This window comes from Acinonyx jubatus, chromosome X (assembly GCF_027475565.1).
Source record: "Acinonyx jubatus isolate Ajub_Pintada_27869175 chromosome X, VMU_Ajub_asm_v1.0, whole genome shotgun sequence".
Lineage (NCBI taxonomy): Eukaryota > Metazoa > Chordata > Mammalia > Carnivora > Felidae > Acinonyx > Acinonyx jubatus.
In genome coordinates this window covers 45,982,543-46,002,922 of record NC_069389.1, presented here as the reverse complement: position 1 = coordinate 46,002,922, position 20,380 = coordinate 45,982,543, and the positions used below count along the sequence as shown (strand labels likewise).

At 36.6% G+C, this 20,380-nt stretch overlaps 1 protein-coding gene across 4 annotated transcripts in view; it reads left to right on the top strand.

The window, feature by feature from the left end:
* The window catches only part of WNK3 (WNK lysine deficient protein kinase 3), a 176,006-nt gene that overhangs the window by 2,800 nt on the left and 152,826 nt on the right, over positions 1–20,380 (top strand). The gene's annotated exons all lie outside the window — the stretch shown is intronic.

The window sequence follows — 20,380 nt, the reverse complement described above, 5'->3', positions numbered from 1 at the left end:
ACCCCCTCCCCAACCTGGAATGCTCTCTCTCCCCTTCCCTTTGAATTTTGAACTCATTCTTTTTAGACTAACTTCAGTCATTAGCTATTTCTGAAAGCCTTTCATGCTCCCCCCCCCTTCTTTTCTTTTCCCAGCATCCTCCACCAAACTGCATTCGGTGCCCTTCTTTAGTGGTCCCATCACACCTTGTACATATTTTTATTACTGTACTTCTGTTGGTAGGCAAGCAGGAACATTATTTGCCTTTTTATACATAAGAGAGAAAGCACAGAAAGATAAGACCTGTCCTGGTAAGTAAGTGGTGGACCCTGGAGTTCTGACTTCTACACCAGCATTGATCTTCATATCACAAGTCTACATTTGTTGATATAATTATTTTATAGGAGTTAAATTTCTGTAATTTGGACTTTAACTTTCTTCCATAAAGTACACAAATTTTTCATTAAGGTGTCCATTGACTTAGCCAGTAAATGATAAAGCCAGTGGTTGCGTAGAACCAGAGTAGTCAGAAATAAAGAAATGAGAATTGTTATATTACTATAAGATTTCTAGTCAGATAATTTACTTAAAATTAATAGAAGGCCTAAATTTTTGTGTATATGTCTGTGGGGTGGGGATTGTGTGTAAGAAAAAAACCCTTCCTTTCTCAGCATCCCATCTTAGTATAAGTAGACCAGTTCTATTTGCAGATATACTTGTTTATGTCTCTTGCCTAAAATCCAGAATACTTTCAGAGAGGTGGGTCTTTTCCATTTTTTTGTTTGAGATCATAAAATTTATGGTACTGTTAGGAGATATTTGATGATTGTAAAGGACATCTATAAAAGCATTTATTCAGAAATACCCAAAACTTCAAAAGGAGAATTTGATGCCATTTTAAATTGTTTAGGTAGAGCTTATCATAAGATATTCAGTTTAGAAAATGTTGAGGTTAACTTACTGCAGTAGTAAGCCTTTAATGCTCTTTTCTTCAGGGATGTATCTTTTTTTTCATTAACAGAAATGAAGTAACATTGTTTTCTGTGTTTTAACCTGGTAACTTTGTATTGTGATAAAATTCACATAACATAAAATGTGCCATTTTAGAATGTACAATTCAATGTCAAGTACCTTCATGATGTTGCATATCTTGTTCCAAAACATTTTCATCACCCCAAAAGGAAACTCTGTACCCATTAAACAGTCACTTCCCATTCTCCTTTCCTCCCAGCCCCTGGCAACCACGAATCTGCCCTCTCTATGGATTTGCTATTCTGGGTATTTCATATAAATGAAGTTATGCAATATATGACCTTTTGTGTCTGGCTTCTTTCACTTTGCATGTTTTTGAGGTTCACTAATGTTGTGGCATGTATCAGTCTTTCATTCCTTTTTTTTAAGTTTATTTTTTTTTAGTAGTCTCTACACCCATCTTGCGTCTTGAACTCACAGCCCCAAGTTCAAGAGTTGCATGCTCTTCCAACTGAGCCAGCCAGGTGCCCCTATATTTCATTCCTTTTTATGGTTGAATAATATTCCATTGTATGAATATACTACATTTTGTTAATCTGTTCATCGGTTCGTAGACATTTGGTATCTTTCTACCTTTTGGCTTTTGTGAGTAATGCTGGTATGAATATTTGTGTATAAGTACTTGAACAACTGTTTTCAATTCTTTGGGGTATGTACCTAGAAGTAGAATTATTGGGTCATGTAGTAATTCTGTTTAACTTGTTGAGGAACCACCAAACTTTTCCACAGTGGCTGCACTATTTTACATTTCCACCAGTAATGTATAAGGGTTCTAATCTCTTCACATCCTTACCAACATTTGTTACTTTCTGGATTTTTTTGTTTGTGTGCTTTATGGCCATCCTAAGTGGGTGTGAAATGGGATCTCATTGTGGTTTTAATTTGCCTTTCTCTAATGACTAATGATAGCATCTTTTTTTTTCAATATATGAAGTTTATTGTCAAATTGGTTTCCATACAACACCCAGTGCTCATCCCAAAAGGTGCCCTCCTCAATACCCATCACCCACCCTCCCCTCCTTCCCACCCCCCATCAACCCTCAGTTTGTTCTCAGTTTTTAAGAGTCTCTTATGCTTTGGCTCTCTTCCACTCTAACCTCTTTTTTTTTCCTTCCCCTCCCCCATGGGTTTCTGTTAAGTTTCTCAGGATCCACATAAGAGTGAAACCATATGGTATCTGTCTTCCTCTGTATGGCTTATTTCACTTAGCATCGCACTCTCCAGTTCCATCCATGTTGTTATAAAGGGCCGTATTTCATTCTTTCTCATTGCCACGTAGTTCTCCATTGTGTATATAAACCACAATTTTTTTATCCATTCATCAGTTGATGGACATTTCGGCTCGTTCCATAATTTGGCTATTGTTGAGAGTGCTGCTATAAACATTGGGGTACAAGTGCCCCTATGCAATGATAGCATCTTTTATTTTTTTTATTTATTTAAAAAAAAATTTTTTTTTCAACGTTTATTTATTTTTGGGACAGAGAGAGACAGAGCATGAACGGGGGAGGGGCAGAGAGAGAGGGAGACACAGAATCGGAAACAGGCTCCAGGCTCCGAGCCATCAGCCCAGAACCTGACACGGGGCTCGAACTCACGGACCACAAGATCGTGACCTGGCTGAAGTCGGACGCTTAACCGACTGCGCCACCCAGGCGCCCGATAGCATCTTTTAATGTGCTCATTGGCTATTGAATTTCATCTTTGGAGAAATATCTATTTGCCCATTTTATAATTTTTTTATTGTTGACTTGTAAGAGTTTTTTAAAAATATATTCTAGGGGCGCCTGGGTGGCTCAGTCGGTTGAGCGTCTGACTTCAGCTCAGGTCATGACCTCACGGTTTGTGAGTTGGAGCTCTGCATCGGGCCTTGTGCTGACAGCTCAGAGCCTGGAGCCTGCTTCTGATTCTGTGTCTCCCTCTCTCTCTCTGTCCCTCTCCCACTCTGTCTGTCTCAGAAATAAACATTAAAAAAATTAAATATATATATGTATATATATTCTAGTTACTAGACCCTGATCAGATTATGATTTGCAAATATTTTCTTCCATTCTCAGTTGCCTTTTGCTTTGTTGATAGTGTCTTTTGATGCACAAAAGTTTTGAAATTTGACGAAATCCAGTTTTTTTTTGTTTCTTATGATTTCAGTGTTATATTTAAGAAACCATTGCCGAATCCACAATGATGAAGATTTTTAACCCCTATTTTTTCTTTGAAGAGTTTTATTGTTTTAGCTTTAATATTGAGGCCTTTGATCCATTTTGAGTTAATTTTTGTATATGGTATAAGGTAAGGGTCCAGCTCTATTCTTTTGCATATGGATTATCTTGAAGTTTTTTTTAAATTATAAAATAGATAAGGGGGTGGGAGGTACAGGCTTCCAGTTATGGAAGGAATAAGTCATAGGGATAAAAGGTACACCATAGGGAATATAATTAATGGTATTGTAATATTGTTGTATGGTGACAGATGGTAGCTACACTTGTGGGAGCATAGCATAATGTATAGACTTGTTGAGTCACTATGTTGTATGCCTGAAACTAATGTAACATTGTGTGTCAACTATACTTCAATAAAGTACATAATATACAATACTGTACATGTATTTAAATGAAGCTATTTTTTGGCGATATCTGATTACTTTTTGAGCATTTGTGGAGGAGAAATGTTACTAAATGCATTTTTGAAGGTCATGCCTTATATTTGAAGAGTGGGAATATTCTAAAGCTCTTTATGAGGCAATGAGACTTGCATGATCAGGAAACTTCAATATGGCTAACTAGACACTCTTATGTTAAAGTGTTGTTTTCCTTTTTTATAAAGAGTAGTATTTTTGTTTTCAGATTGTTTGTATAGGGTGAAATCTTAAAAGTAGGAAAAAAGCAGATTTGGTTTATAATTAACCAGAAATTGGCATGGGATTTATCCTAAAAGCAGTCATATCTATGTGTTACATAGATTCTGATTGTGGGCCAGCTTCTTGACCAAAGCACATATCAGTCAGTACTTTTTGGAGACTTTTTATTTGTAGCTTAGGCTATCATCACCTGTACTTGTCCTTTTCATTTAGGAATAACGCAAGATTATTTTAGTTTAGTTGCTTGTAAAAATGAGAATTAAAACTTAGCATAGCACGTTTGGTTGGTAAATCTCAGCCTCAAGTCAAGTATAATTAAAATAGGGATGTTATTTTGAATTGTTTTAAACACTAGGGGATGTGTTTTAATACAAGAATGGGGAATTGGTTTGATCAACTCCAAGACTAGTTCAGTTCTTTTATTTCCAATGCTGCCCGGAGAATAATTTTTATCCTGATGGGCGACTGTCACATTTCCATTCAGAGCTATCATTTGAAGGTTTCTAGCAAGAGACAAAACCCTTGAAGATACGCAGTTCATTTGCTAAGGAACCTTTCAGATGCACTTTTAACTCACTCTGAAGCTGTTAGCCCAAATGAATTTTGTAGTATGACTTACCCAGTATGTTTGTAAAGTTCTACCATTCATTCAACAAATATTTATTGTGTTCTTCCAGTGTGCAGGGTTGATATGTTGGGGGAATAGATGAAAAGGAAGTAAATCAGGCAATGACCCTGTCCTCTTTGAAGTTACATTACAGTGGAAGACAACAGATGGTCAACAGATCTATCAGAAAATAAATGCTGAGAAGAACTTTTTAAAAAAAGTTTTATTTTTAAATAATCCCTACCCCAATGTGGGGCTCAAATCCCCAACCCCAAGATCAAGAGTTGCATGTTCCACTGACTGAGCCAGCCAAGTACCTCAAGAAACAAATTTTAAAGGGTGCTGGGATGTTAGAGAGGAGCCTCTTTAGCTCAGGTGGTTAGTTTGGAAGTCTTCTTTGAGGAGGTGACTTTGAACAGAGATCTGAATGTTAAGAGACCAACAATTCTGAGTATCTCTTTTGTTAATTGTTATTTTGTTGAATTGTTTATTTATCCCTTTTAAACACTATAGGTTTCTTAATATTTTAAATGTCTGAGCTACTGCTTTTGTTTCTAAGGGGGGGGAGAAAACCCAAATACGTTCCTTACGAGAAGAAACAGTGTTCCCAAGTGAAAATGTCACTGGAGTAGGAGTCAGCTTGGGTTCTGGTCTTGCCCTCAGTATGATCTTGTGTAAGTCTAAGCATGATTACTTCATGTGTTACTAAACAAAACAAAAGCCCTACCTATTTTGCAGAGGTTTTTTGGCTCATTAAATGAGAAAATATGCTTTGTAAATTATATGACATACATATACATATGAAATGCATTGTAGTCTATTAAAATATTTTTGGAGTCAGAGTTTCTCAACTGAGAAATGATTTCCTACCAAATTAAACCTTTTATGTCTCTAACCACCTGGTAAATTTTAGCGCCAAAGATCTAAACTCATTGATTAATCAGGAGGGGTTGGGTTCTTAGAAAGTGGTATTGTGGTAAACAGTATATTGGATTTGGAGTTAGAAAACTGGGTTTCCAGAATTCTCCCCTTCACCTACTAGCTTTCTGACTTGGGAAAGATGCTAAAACTTTTCTGAGCCTTCCTAATTTTCAGAATTCAGGGTAATACCAAATAGCTCTCAGACTTGTTGTTAGGAGTAATTCAGTAAAGTAGATAACTTTCTTATGAAAACTATAAAGCAAGGTTTGATAACTTTTTCTGTAAAGGACCAGACTAAATATTTTAAGCTTTGTGGGCCATGAAGTCTGTTGCAACATCTCAACTCTGCTGTTGTAGCAGCCATAGGCAATATATAAATGAATGAGTGTGACTGTGTTCCAATAAAACTATTTATGAACACGGAAATATGAATTTTAAATAATTTTTGTGTCATGAAATACTATTCTTTTGATTTTTTTCCCAACCATTTAAAAATATAAAAATCTTTCTTAGCTCACCTGCTGCACAAAATATGGCAGTGAAGTGAGATGGGTTTGGCTTGAGGGCTGCATGTAGTTTTTTATTTTATTTGTTTTTTTAATGTTTATTTATTTTTGAGAGAGGAAGATAGAGTGTGAGCTGGTGGTGGAGGGTGGGCAGAGAGAAAGGGAGACACAGAATCCGAAGCAGGTTCCAGGCTGTAAGCTGTCAGCACAGAGCCCAACGCGGGGCTCGAACCACAAACCGTGAGATCATGACCTGAGCCGAAATGGGATGCTTAACTGACTGAGCCACCCAGGTGCCCCTGTATGTAGTTTTGCCACCATTGTTATAAAGGGTTAGACAGAATACAATTTTAATTAGGATAGGTGATTGATAAAGTCAGGCGCCCCAATAAAGATAAATTGTTTATTTTTGATAATGAAAGAAGATGGAGATGATTTCAACCGCTTTTCTAATTTGGACCCAGAAAGTTTTTCACACAAAATGGGCATCTTTAATTGAGGAAATGATCTTTCTAAAGCAAAACTGGATGATGGAAGTGAGTAAGAAGATAGTTTTAGTGTTATAAACTCCTGAGGACTATAATGTGGTTATGCATTGTATGTATCTGTGTAATTCAGGGATATAGTGTTACACATGTGGCTCTAAGTCATATGTGGCGTCATGTTATGAGTAAAGAATGGACTTAGGAATTCAATGCCTGGATTGAATTCTATCCCTGATTTTCGCTAGCTGTGTGATTTTAGTCAAGTTAATTTTTAAAGCCTAGTTTCTTCATTTGTAAAATGGGAATAAAGATATTATCTGCCTCAAGATTCTGGTGATGATTACATGAGAAAATGCATGAAGGGGCTTACAGTGCTTGGCACAAAGCATTCAATAAGGATTGATTGATGAATTTATTTGGATTTATGTAGTACATACCTTATTTGTTTTCTCCTTCCTTCAGTTATTTTGAGAAGTGATAATATCCTTAACTGGTTCTTTTGTATAGACAATTCTGATAGACAATAGACAATTCTGCCTTAAAGGATTAAAATAACATAGAGGTCCACTAAAGCCTTAAGGTCCACTTTTTTGCAATTTCCTGCCCCCCAGTGGGTATCCATTGTTAAAAGTTGACTGGGTGGGGGGCACCTGGCTGGCTCAGTTGGTGGAGCTTGCAACTCTTGATCTTGGGGTTGTAAGTTCAAGCCCCACATTGGGCGTAGAGATTACTTAAAAATAATAAAAACAAAATCTTTGGAGAAAAGGAGTTGACTGTGAACTTGTACAGTCCTTTTTCATATGTGCGTATACAAATAAAAAAATATATTTTATGATTTGCTCTTTTCCCAAAGAATATGACTTAGGGTTCTTTTCATGTCAGTATTTACACGTCACTTCATTCTTTTTAATGAATACATAGTGTTTAATACTACTTGCTTCTTTAACCTGTAGGGTAAGTTAAGAGCATATCTTTCCGGTCTTTTTTATAGGCATTTAAACATACATGAGTACATTTAGAAACAAAAGGTTTTGTGGATTTTTTTCACATAAATGATATAAAGATGTATATGTTGTACTATAACTTGTTTTTTTCACCTAATAGTATGTATATGTAGGAGATTTTTATATATCAGTATGTATCCATCTCTCATTTAAACAGATGTGTATTATTACACATGTACCACTGCTATTTCACCATTCTCTTATAGGTGTATATTTAAGTTCTTTTCAGTTTTTTTGCTATTCCAAACAATGCTTCAGTAAAAGTCCTAGTGCATACATATTTGTATGCGTACAAGAATATTTCTCAGGTAGATACTAAAAAGTGGAATTGCTAATGACAAGTATGCGTTAAGATACGTGGAATTTGTTGGGGTGCCTGGCTCGCTCAGTTGGTAGAGGTTGCGACTCTTGATCTCAGGGTCATGAGTTCGAGTTCCATGCTGGGTATGGAGCCTACTTAAAGATTTATAAATAGATACTTGGAATTAGTCAAATGAAAAAGCTATTCCAGTTTATCTGCCAAGAGTTTATGAAGTGCTGAATGTCTCATACACTTCTCAAATGTAATATTAACACATTTTTGGGGGGCTCATCTGATGGACAAAAAAATGATATTATTTGAATTTGCATGTCCCTGCTTACTAAAGAGTTTGAACCATCCTACCATCCATGTATTGGCCATTTGTATTTCTTACTGATTTTTTTTAGTTCTTTATATATTCTGGATAGTAATGCTTTGCTATACGTGTTGCAAATGTTTGCTCCCAATCTGTTGCTTATCTTTTAACCTTGTTCATGGTCAGATGGCCAAATGTGTTAGCTTTTTTATTAATGGTCTTTGCATCTAGTTTTTTTTTTTAATGAAAGCCTTTTTTCAAGTTAGAAATATCTTCAACCATATTTTTCTTTTAATAGTTACATAGTTTTGCTTTTACATTTAGCTCTTTAACCTACCTGGAATTTATTTTTGTGACTGGTTTTTAAGTAGGGCTGTAACATCTCTCCCTCCCCCCCCCCCCATATAGATAGCCAGTTGTTTTGACAACATTTTTTATGCTATCACTGCTGAAACTACATTATTTAGCTGACCATAGCTGTATTGTATTAGTTTTCTTTATATAGTATTGCAAATTTCTTCTTGAGCTTATTCCTAGATGAATATGTTATGGCTTTGTTGCTGTTATGTACAGGATTGTGTGTGTGTGTGTGTGTGTGTGTGTGTGTGTGTGTGTGTGTAAAATCTCAGTGAGCTGCCCTTCTTCAAGGCACCCAGCCCTTCCCTCCCCTTCCTAGTGCTGCCCACCTCCAGAATAGTTGTTTTTTAAATTACATTTTCTATCTGATTATTGCTGATATATAGCAAAGCTATTGATTTCTGCTTATTGATTTCATCTTTGGTCTTTCTGTTACGCTGTCTTGTTCTTATTATAGTTTTTTAATTGATTTGCTTGGATTTTCTGGATAATCATATAGCCTGCAAGTTTTGGTTTTGTCTCCTGCTTTCCAATATTCATATGTCTTATTTTATTTCCTTAAAGGTAACTGATAATAAGAATTCTTGGCTTATTCATGACTTTAATTATTGTTTACGTGAAAGATGCTTAACCTCACTTATAAGATAAATGCTAATTAAAACCACACTGAGATTCCTTTTTTAAATCTATAGGAGTGTTAAAAAATCAAAACATTTGATAACACCTTTTTGTTGTCAAGGCTATGGGGTAAAGGACACTTTCACACATTGCAAGTGGGAGTTTAAATTGGTACAATGCCCATGGAAGGTAGTTTGGCAGCATTATGTAAAGATACACATTTATTATTCTGGATATATTAGCATATTTCAATAAAAGTTAAGTATGTAAATTTCTTTTGATCCAACAATCTCATTTCAGGGAATACATAAATATACACACCCCCCACATACATATATGTATATATATAGATATATGCAAAATATGCAACGTTATCTGTCATAACACATAACAGCAAATAATTGAATACTATATACCACATAGGTTTTAAAAAATAAGAATGAGGAACCTCTAAGTGGTGACAGGGAAAAAATATCAAGTTATTGTGACTCTAAACAAAAGTTTGGTATATACTATGCTACTTTTTTTAAATGTTCATTTATTTATTGTGAGAATGAGAGAGAAAGAGAATGAGCATGAGCAGGGAACAGGCAGAGAGAGAGGGAGAGAGAATCCCAGGCAGGCTCTGTGCTGTCAGCGCAGAGCCTGACTTGGGTCTTGATCCCATGACCACGAGATCATGACCTGAGCCAAAAGCAGGAGTTGGTTGTTCAACCAACTGAGCCACCCAGGTGCTCCTTATTTATACTTGATTATTTGCCTAAAGAAACTCTGGAGGGCTACATAAGAATCTAATGAATGGGTTACCTGTTAGGGCAATGGTGGGAGCTAAATGGGTTGGGAGGGAATCTGTTAATTATATACATCTTTGATTTTTTGAATCTTAGGACTATATTTTTAAAAATTAAAAATGGTTTCTTGAATTATTTCAACTCCTCAAAGAACATTTTTGTTTTTCTTGATCTTTCTTTTATGTGTTACAGGTTTTCTCCAAATGGCTGTCTCCTGATTCTGTTCGTATTTAAGAATGAGCTAGTAGAAGGGCTGACTGGGAGTTCTGTTGTACTGAGTCAGGGTTGTCAACTGGTAGGCTTTATTTTGGGGTGAGTGGGTGGACAGCTGGCTATTATACTTGGAGAGCCCAGATGCAGGAGGGCAAAGGGCTTTGCTCTGGGGTTCTCTTGTTCATCCTGGTTTGTTGAATTTGATATTCTGCATGCAAGGATTTTTGTCTTTGGTGGAATGGGGAGGAGAGCTCATCAATTGTGTCATAATTCAGACCTTCAGCTAATCCCTGTTTTCAGCCTTCTTTCTTTCTTTCTTTCTTTCTTTCTTTCTTTCTTTCTTTCTTTCTTTCTTAACTATGGTGCTTTATGGGATCGCTTATCTCTGGGGTTTGGTCTTGCAAGCTTTCTCCCTCCTGGGTTGGAACCCTTTCTGTTATGTATTTTAGGTTGTAGCATCCTTTGATTTATGTTACTCGCAAGCCAGTTCTTTCCTATGTGTTCTCTGTCAGAAATTGTTGAAATCTTGTATTTGCTATGCCATTTTCCATTTGTGTTCTTGACTTATGACTTATACTTTTGTACTTTTATACTATCACTTTCCCAGGGTCTTGGAAAGTACAAGAGATAGAAGTGTTCAGTTCACCTTAGTGAACCAGAAGTCCACAGTAGTATATCTTAAACTTGACTAAACTGTAGGTCCCTTGAGGACAAGGACTGACTTTTTTTCTTTTATCCCCAGACCTTGACAGTGCTTGGCACTTGGTAAATGTTTATTGACATGAATGTACATATATGAGAGAGAGAGGACTGTTAATGGGAAATTTATAATTTTGACTATTTATTTAAAGATTTTTATTGAAGTATACATGGCATACAACATTGTATTCGTTTTAGGTGTACTACATAGTAATTTGACAATTCTATGCATTATTCAGTGCTCACCACAATAAGTACAGTTACCGTATGTCACCATACAAAGTTATTACAATATAATTGACTATATTCCCTATGCTGTACTTTTCATCTATTTGGCTTCCTTATTTTATAACTGGAAGTTTGTAGCTCTTAATTGCTTTCCCTATTTTGTCTATCCCCTCACCCCCCCCCCTTGTGGCCACCACAAGTTTGTTCTCTGTATTTATGAGTCTGTTTACCTTTGCTGTTTATTTACTCATTAGTTTTGTTTTTTAGATTCCATACATGAGTGAAATCATATGCTATTTGTCTTTCTCTGTCTGACTTATTTCACCTAGCAGAATACCCTCTTGGTCCATTCATGTTATCATGAATGGCATGATCTCATTCTTTCTTATGGCTAATATTTCATTGTGTGTATATACATACCACATCTTCTTTATCCGTTCTTCTAGTGATGGACATTTAGGTTGCTTCTGCATCTGGGCTTTTATAAATAATGCAGTAAACCTAGGTTAGCATGTATCTTTGTGGTTTAGTGTTTTTATTTTCTTTAGGTAAATACCCAGTAGTGGAAGCACTGGATCATGTGATACTTCTACTTTTAGTTTTGTGAGGAACCTCCATACTGTTTTCCAGACTTGCTGCACCAGTTTACATTCTGTGCTAGTGTTGCCTTTGCTCCACATCCTTATCGACACTTCTCATTTCTTCTCTTTTTGATACTAGCCATTCTGACAGGTGTGAGGTGATACTGTGGTTTTCATTTGCATTTCCCTGATCATTAGTAATATTGAGTTTCTTTTTTTTAAATGGATTTATTTATTTATTTTTAAATATGAAATGTATTGTCAAATTGGTTTCCATACAACACTCAGTGCTCATCCCAAAAAGTGCCCTCCTCAATACCCATCACCCACCCTCCCCTTCCTCCCACCCCCCATCAACCCTCATTTTGTTCTCAGTTTTTAAGAGTCTCTTATGATTTGGCTCCCTCCCTCTCTAACCTCTTTTTTTTTCTTCGCCTCTGTTTTGACTCTTATGTGGATCCTGAGAAACTTAACAGAAGTCCATGGGGGAGGGGAAGAGTTTCTTTTTTTAAAAAAAATAAACTCTACACCCAGTGTGGGGCTCAAATTCATGACCCTGAGATCAAGAGTTGCATGCTCTACTGACTGAGCCAGCCAGGCACCCCATGTTGAGCATCTTTTCATGTGTCTGCTGGCCATCTCTTTGTCTTCTTTGGAAAAATGTCTGTTCAGGTCCTCTGCCAATTTTTAATTGGATTGTTTTTGTGTGATGAATTGTAAGAGTTATTTATATATTTTGGATACCAACCCTTATCAGATATGGCATTTGCAAATATTTTCTCCCATTCAGTAGGTTGACTTTATATGTATTCTTTCAATTGCTGGTTCCAAAAGTTGAAATTCTTGAGCCATTGATTGACAAAGTACTGATTTTATGCTGAATTTCTCATGGATAGAACTATAGTAAGCTGTGGTAGAAAATTATTTCAAACTTTTAACTCAAATGCTCCAGGATTATATATCAAGCAGGTTAAAGGAGTAGATGTAAGGTAAACTTTGTGAGATTTTCCCTATAGTTTTAATCTCTATAGAGGTGCTTTTGCAGTTATCTTTATACATATTCCTAGTTTATTACTATTTTATGAAGGAAAAAATGGTCATGTAAAGGCTATGATATATAGATGTTAAATTCAGCAAGAGACTTTTGGTTTGAGGTCTGATTTTTGTGGAGTATTTCACTGAGGTGTGTTTCTGCATTGCTGAATGTAGAAGAGATACTATCCTGGTCACTGAATCAATGCTAACAAGTCTTATTACTGGAAAGCTTTAAAAGAATGTATCATTATCAGCTTTACTAAGTGAGTCTACTGAAAATCATTTAATGTTTTTTAGAGTATTGTTGAATAGTGGTTTATTATAGTGCTGCCCCTAGAGGTTTTTAAGATATAGAAAATAAAAGCTTCTATTTATTGATTATTATATTGTGCCAGGCACTGTGCTAAGTAGTTTATGTGTATATTTTCATCTTATTTTCATATCAGTCCTATGAGATTTCACAAATGAAATCAAGAATGAATGAGTTGAAGTAATTGGCCCCATATCTCCTTTGAGGAATGAGAGGCAAAACCAAGATTTGATTCCAGGTTTCTTCCTCTCCAAAGCCTGTGCTCTGAAACTGTTTTATGGTCAAGAAGGTAGTGGATCCATAACGATCCATTAATGATCCATAATGAAAAGGCCTTAGATATTCTATGCTTAGTGAAGTTCTTGGCCTAGTTTTAAAGATTTATATTCCTTATTTACTGTGTTTATATAAATAATTAAAAAAATTTTTTAATGTTTATTATTTTTGAGAGAGAGAGAGACAGAGAGAAAGCAGGGAAGGGGCAGAGAGAGAGGGAGACACAGAATCGGAAGCAGGCTCCAGGCTCTGAGTTGTCAGCACAGAGACCAGTGCAAGTCTCAAACTCACAGACCATGAGATCATGACCTGAGCTGTAGTCAGCCACCCAACCGACTGAGCCACCCAGGCACCCCTATATAAATAATTTTTTTATGTTTATTTATTTTGAGAGAGGGGAGGTGTAGAAAGAGAAGAAGAGAGAATCTCAAGCTGACAGCTTGGAGCCTGACTTGGGGCTTGATCCTATGAACTGTGAGATCATGACCTGAGCCGAAACCAAGAGTCAGACACTCAATTGACTGAGCCACCCAGGCACCCCGTGTTTGTGTTTCTTATTTGTTGTTTATTATTTATCGATGTCAGGTCTTTTCACTTCAGAACAGTGATTCTCAGCCCTGGAGACCAGGATGAAATAAGGAGAATAGACAGAATGGAGGGGGATGAAGGGAAGGTAGAAAGTATAATTTTACAAAGGCATATTTGATCTTACAATGGCTTTGATTTTAGTCAAAATATTTTAAGATTCTTAAGGGAGACATCATATTTTATGGAGATATAATTAACATACCATAAAATTCACCAATATATATGTAAATTATTTTTAGTAAATTTATAGAATTATGTAACCTTGATTACAATCTAATTTTAGAACATTAACATCACGCCCTAAAGATCCCTTGTGCCAGTTTGCAGTCAGTCCTGTTCCTATATACCTCAGCCCCAAGTGAAAACTAATCTATTTCCTGTCTCTATAGATTTGCGTATTTTAGACTCTTCGTATAAATGAAAGCATACAGTGTGTGGTCTTTTCCTCTGGCTTCTTTCATTTAGCATAATGTTTTAAAGGTTTATCCTTATTATAGCATGTATCCATAGCTCATTACTGTGCATTGCCAAATAATATTCCATTGCATGGATATAACACATTTTGTTTATCCATCAGTTGACAGACATTTGTATTGTTTCCACCTTTGGCTAATGTGAATAGTGCTGCTATGGACACTTGTGTAGAAGTTTTGTGTGGACATATGTTTTCATTTCTCTGGGGAAGATGGTATCATCTAGTTATTCTATACTTAATTTGAGGAACTGCTAGACTGTGTTCTGAAGCAGCTGCATCATTTTACATTCCCACCAGCAATATATGAGTCTATTTTCTCTACATCCTTACTAACACTTGTTACTCTTTTTTTTTTTTTAGAGAGAGAGCACATGTGTAAGCAGGGGAGGGGCAGAGAGAGAGAGAGAGAGAGAGAGAGAGAATCGTAAGCAGGCTCCATGCCCAGCACGCAGCCTAACTCGGGGCTTGATCTCATGATAGTGAGATCATGACCTGAGTCGAAATCAAGAGTTGGACACTTAACTGACTGAGCCACCCAGGCGCCCTGTCTTCTTTTTTATTGTAGCCATCTTCACAGGTATAAAGTAGTATTTCATTGTGGTTTTGAGTTGCATTTCTCTAATGAATCATGATGTGGAACATCTTTTCATGTGTTTATTGGCTATTTGTATATCTTATTTAGAGAAATGTCTATTCAGATATCAAGCCCATTGGATTATTTATCTTTTCATTATTGAGTTGTAAGAATTTATTATATATTCTATCAGTCCCTTATCAGATTTGTACATATTTTCTGTTAGTCTCTTTGCTTTTCACCTTCTTGGTGGCATCTTTTGAAGCATAAAAGTTTTAAATTTTGATGAGATCCATCTTCTCAGTTTTCTCTTTTATCACTTGTATTTTTTTTTCAATATATGAAGTTTATTGTCGAATTGGTTTCCATACAGCACCCAGTGCTCATCCCAAAAGGTGCCCTCCTCAATACCCATCACCCACCCTCCCCTCCCTCCCACCCCCCATCAACCCTCAGTTTGTTCTCAGTTTTTAACAGTCTCTTATGTTTTGGCTCTCTCCCACTCTAACCTTTTTTTTTTCCTTCCCCTCCCCCATGGGTTTCTGTTAAGTTTCTCAAGATCCACATAAGAGTGAAACCATATGGTATCTGTCTTTCTCTGTATGGCTTATTTCACTTAGCATCACACTCTCCAGTTCCATCCACGTTGCTACAAAAGGCCATATTTCATTCTTTCTCATTGCCACGTAGTACTCCATTGTGTATATAAACCACAATTTCTTTATCCATTCATCAGTGGATGGACATTTAGGCTCTTTCCACAATTTGGCTATTGTTGAGAGTATCACTTGAATTTTTGTTGTTGTATTTGGGAAATCATTGCTTAACCCAGAATCAATAAAAATCACTCCAGTATTTTTTTTCCTAAGAACTTACTGTTTTAGCTCTTACATTTAGTCTCTGATCCACTTTGAGTTCATTTTTTTGTATGGTATGAGGTAGGGGCCCAACTTTACTCTTTTGTGTGTAGATATATCCAGTTGCCCCTGCCCCTTTTGTTGAAAGGTTTGTTGAAAGTAACCTTTGTTACTTTTTTGTTAACCTTTGTTACTTTTGTTACTTTTGGTTGGTCACCTTTTTGAAAATCAGTTGACCATAAATGTTAAGGTTTACTTCTAGACTCTCAAATCTATTACATTGACCTACAGTTGACCCTTGAGCAATGTGGGGGTTAGGGGCACCAACCCCTGTGCAGTTGAAAATCTGCATATCTTTTGACTCTCTAGAAACTTACTAGTAACAGTATACCAAAGCTTTACCAATAACAAACAGTTTCTTAACACATATTGTGTATGTTATATGTATCATATACTGTATTCTTACAATAAAATAAGCTACAGAAAAAATGTTAAGAAAATCATAAAGAAGAGAAAGCAAATTCACAGTACTGTACTGTAAAATATTCATGTATAAGTGAACCTGCACAGTTCAAACCCATGTGTTTCAAGGATCAATTATATAGAGCTATCCTTATTCTGTTGTTCATTCCTTTTTTTGTTGTTTATTTATTTATTTTGAGAGAGAAAGAGAGTAAGCACAAGCTGGGGAGGGACAGAGAGAGAGAGAGAGAGAGAAGGAAAGAGAATCCCAAGCAGGCTTTTCACTGTCAGCACAGAGCCCGAAGTGGGTTTCAAAGTCATGAACTGTGAGACCATGACCCAAGCCAAAATAAAGGGTTGGATACTTAATCGACTGAGCCATTCAGGTGCCCCTCTGTTCATTTCTAATTTAATTCTTTTGTGGTAGGAGAGCATACTTTGTTTGATTTCAGTTCCTTTAAATTTACTGAGATTTATTGTATAGTATATTATTTGCTCTGGAGACTTTTCCATGTGTACTTTTAAAAGAATGTATATTTTGCTCTTACTGGGAGTGTTCTGTAGATGGCAGTTAGGTCAAGTTGGTTGGTAGTATTGGCCAAGTTTTCCAGCTTCTTTTTGGTTTTCCATCTGCTTGTTTTCTCCATCACTGAGAATGGGGTATTAAAATCTACTATTATTGAATTGTTTCCTTCTAGTTTTGTGAGTGTATTTTATTTTGGAGCTCTGCTGTTAGATGTGTATATGTTCATAATTGTTATAGTATTCTGATGAATTAATCTTTTTATATTTACAAATGTCCCTGTTTATCTCTAGGAACAATTTTGTCTTAGGTTGGTTTTTAGAATTTAGAAGACTGGGGGAACACTCATTTCCCCATTCCTCTTATTTGTTGCTTCTTAACCTTATAGTTTGGGAAACCAGGTGGCCAAACATGTTAGAATTATCATGCCAGAGCAGCACTACTTGTCCCTCTATTTTTATATTAGGGTTCTGAGTAATATTTATTTGTTTTCAAGAGAGAGAGCACATGAGCAAGGGAGGGGTGGAGGGAGGGAGCGAGGGGGGGGGGAGAGAGAGAGAGAGAGAGAAAGAAAGAGAGAGAATCTTAAGCAGGCTCTACGTTTAGCATGGAGTCTAACGTGGGGCTTGATCTCACAACCGTAAGATCATGACCGAAGCCAAAATGAAGAGTCAGACACTTAACTGACTGAGCCACCCAGGTACCCGTAATTTTTAAAAAGAGGTTATGGAGTTAAAATTTTTGGAAGGCTTTTTCTAACTTAAATTATCTAATTTTGCCTATTTTTGTCTGTTTGGAAGTCCTTTTATCTCACTTATGGATCTCTGCTCTTGAGGTTTCTGGATAAGTGACCTTTAAGTTAAGTGAAGTGAATAATATTATTATTACTTAAGAATATCCCACCTAAAATGTTAACATTTGGGGAATGTGAGTGAAGGGTATACTGGATTCTTTGTATATGATTGCAGGTTTTTTTCCAAGTCTAAAATTATGTCAGAATAAGTTAAAAAAAATCTCTACCTAAGTGAGTCATTGTTAGTTACTTTTTCTCACTTGCAGGTAATGCTAGTCTTATTAGATGATTTTCAAAGTATATTGATTTGGAAGTGTAACCTCACAGATCACTCCTTAGCTCTGGTATTAACAGTTATGTCCTAGTACTGTCACCTGACAGGCAAGTTTCTGGGAGTTTTTATAGACTCTTGCCTCACAATCATGTTCATTTAGATGGTAAATCTTGTATTTAGCATTTCCTTAATGTATCTTGAATCTGTTCCTCTTGTCACTGTTTTCATTCAAACCTCAGCATCTCTTTCCTGGATTATTGCAGTAGCTCTCTAACTGGTCTCCGTGTTTTACATTGTATGGCATAGAAATCCTTGGTGACTGTTTTCCTTTCTGTCCTCATCTGCCCACTTCTAATATGTGAGTAAACTATTCATGGTACCACTCATATGCACTTACTCCATACTGTTTCTTGACTTTGCTTGTGATCTTACCTCTGCTTGGATCAGCTAATTTTCTCTCTTCAAGACTCAGTTTGGGTACCTTTTCCAGGAAACCTTACTTAGATTGTCTGACTTCCGGTTTTTGCATGTAGATATCTAGTAGTCCCAGCATCATTTGTTGAAAAGACTGTTCTTTCTCTCTTGAATTTTCTTGGCACCCTTGTTGAAAATCAATTGACTATGAATATATTTTTTTCTGCTGTTTATTTTTACTCCATTTATCTATACATCTATCCTTATGCCAGTACCACACTGTCTTAATACTATAGCTTTGTAGTAGGTTTTAAAATTGGTAAGGGTGTGTCCTCCAACTTTGTCCTTTTTTCAAGATTATTTTGGTTTTGGCTATTCTGGGTCCCTTGAAGTTCTATGTGAATTTTACGATAAGCTGGTTAATTTCTGCAAAGAAACCATCTGGGATTTTGATAGGAATTGTGTTAAATGTGTAGAACAATTTAGGGTGTTTCTCCTCATTTTGTTTTAGTTCAGGTTTGTTTTTCTTCAGTTTTTCACATTTGATATTTCTGTGTATTTTTGGTTTGACCTGACAAATTGTGCCTTCTAAGGCACGCAATGTAATAGGCATATAGGCTTAACTTCGTGATACGTGTTTGTGGTGAGAAGAGAAGAATTTTCTTTTATTATTATTTTTTATTTTTTTTAATGTTTATTCATTTTTGAGAGTCAGAGAGAGATAGAGCACAAGTGGGGCATGGGCAGAGAGAGAGAGGGAGACACAGAATTCCAAGCAGGCTCCACACTCAGCACATAGCCCCACGCGGGGGGCCGAACTCACGAACCGTGAGATCATGACTCGAGATCAGACACTTACTTAACCGACTGAGCCACCCAGGTGCCCCAGGAAGAATTTTCTTATTGGTGGTTTGACCATTCATTTGAAACACTTTTTTTCCTTATGTGTTCCACATATTTCCACATGTTCCTTATGGAAAGTTTTAGAAAATACAAGAAAGCAGAAAGAAAATTCATTATTCCACCAGAGTTATGTATGTGTGTATGGAAGCTTGTTGTATATATTTTTTCATTTAACCATATAAAATATAGAGAATGTCTTTTTTATTTTATTTTTTTTGAGAGAGAGCATGCACACGTGCGAGCAGGAGAGAGGCAGAGGAAGAGCGAGAGGGGGAATCTTAAGCAGGCTGTATGCCCAGCATGGAGACCGACACAGCTCTCAGTCTCACGACTGTGACGTTATGACCTGAGCCAAAATTAAGAGTTCACGCTTAGTTGACTGAGCCACCTAGGCGCCCAGGAATGGTTTTTCATCTCACTAAAAGCTACAGCGTTTTTAATGCTGTGTCATATCTCATTTTGATATTTAACTAAACCTCTGTTAGGCTTGTGTTTAGGAGAGTTTTTCCAAATTTTAAGTGTTTTAATGAATGTTAAACCTTTGCCCAGATTCTTGACTATTTGCTAAGGCAAGTTCCCATAAGTGGTTCAGAGGATGCATATTTTTAAGTCTTTCATGCCATTTTTTTGGTATAGCATGTTAATATTTGACAGCAGTTTCTTTCTGTTTATATCTGAATGTAAGCTCATAAACAAGTATTTACATTTTTCAGGACTACTGTTAGATGTTCTTAACAGCATGATTGACAACAGTCAAAAGGTAGAACAACCCAATCCATTGGCCAGATAAATGGAGAAGCAAAATGTGGTATATAAAAACAACGGAATATTGTTGAGTCTTAAAAAGGGATGAAATTATTGGGTGCCTGGGTGGCTCAGTCGGCTAAGCGGCCAACTTTGGCTCGGGTCATGATCTCACAGTTAGTGAGTTTGAGCCCCACATTGGGCTCTGTGCTGACAGCTTGGAGCCTGGAGCCTGCTTCCGATTCTGTCTCTCCCTCTTCCTCTGCTCCTTCCCTGCTTGCACTCTGTCTCACTCTCTCTCTCTCTAAAAATAAATAAACACTAAAAAAAAAGGAATGGAGGGGCGCCTGGGTGGCACAGTCGGTTAAGCGTCCGACTTCAGCCAGGTCACGATGTCACAGTCCGTGAGTTCGAGCCCCGCATCAGGCTCTGGGCTGATGGCTCAGAGCCTGGAGCCTGTTTCCAATTCTGTGTCTCCCTCTCTCTCTACCCCTTCCCCGTTCATGCTCTGTCTCTCTCTGTCCCAAAAATAAATAAATGTTGAAAAAAAAAATTTAAAAAAAGCAATGGAATTCTGATACATGCTACAACATGAATGAACCTTAAACATTATATAAAGTAAAATAAGCCAGACACAAAAGGACAAATATTGTATAA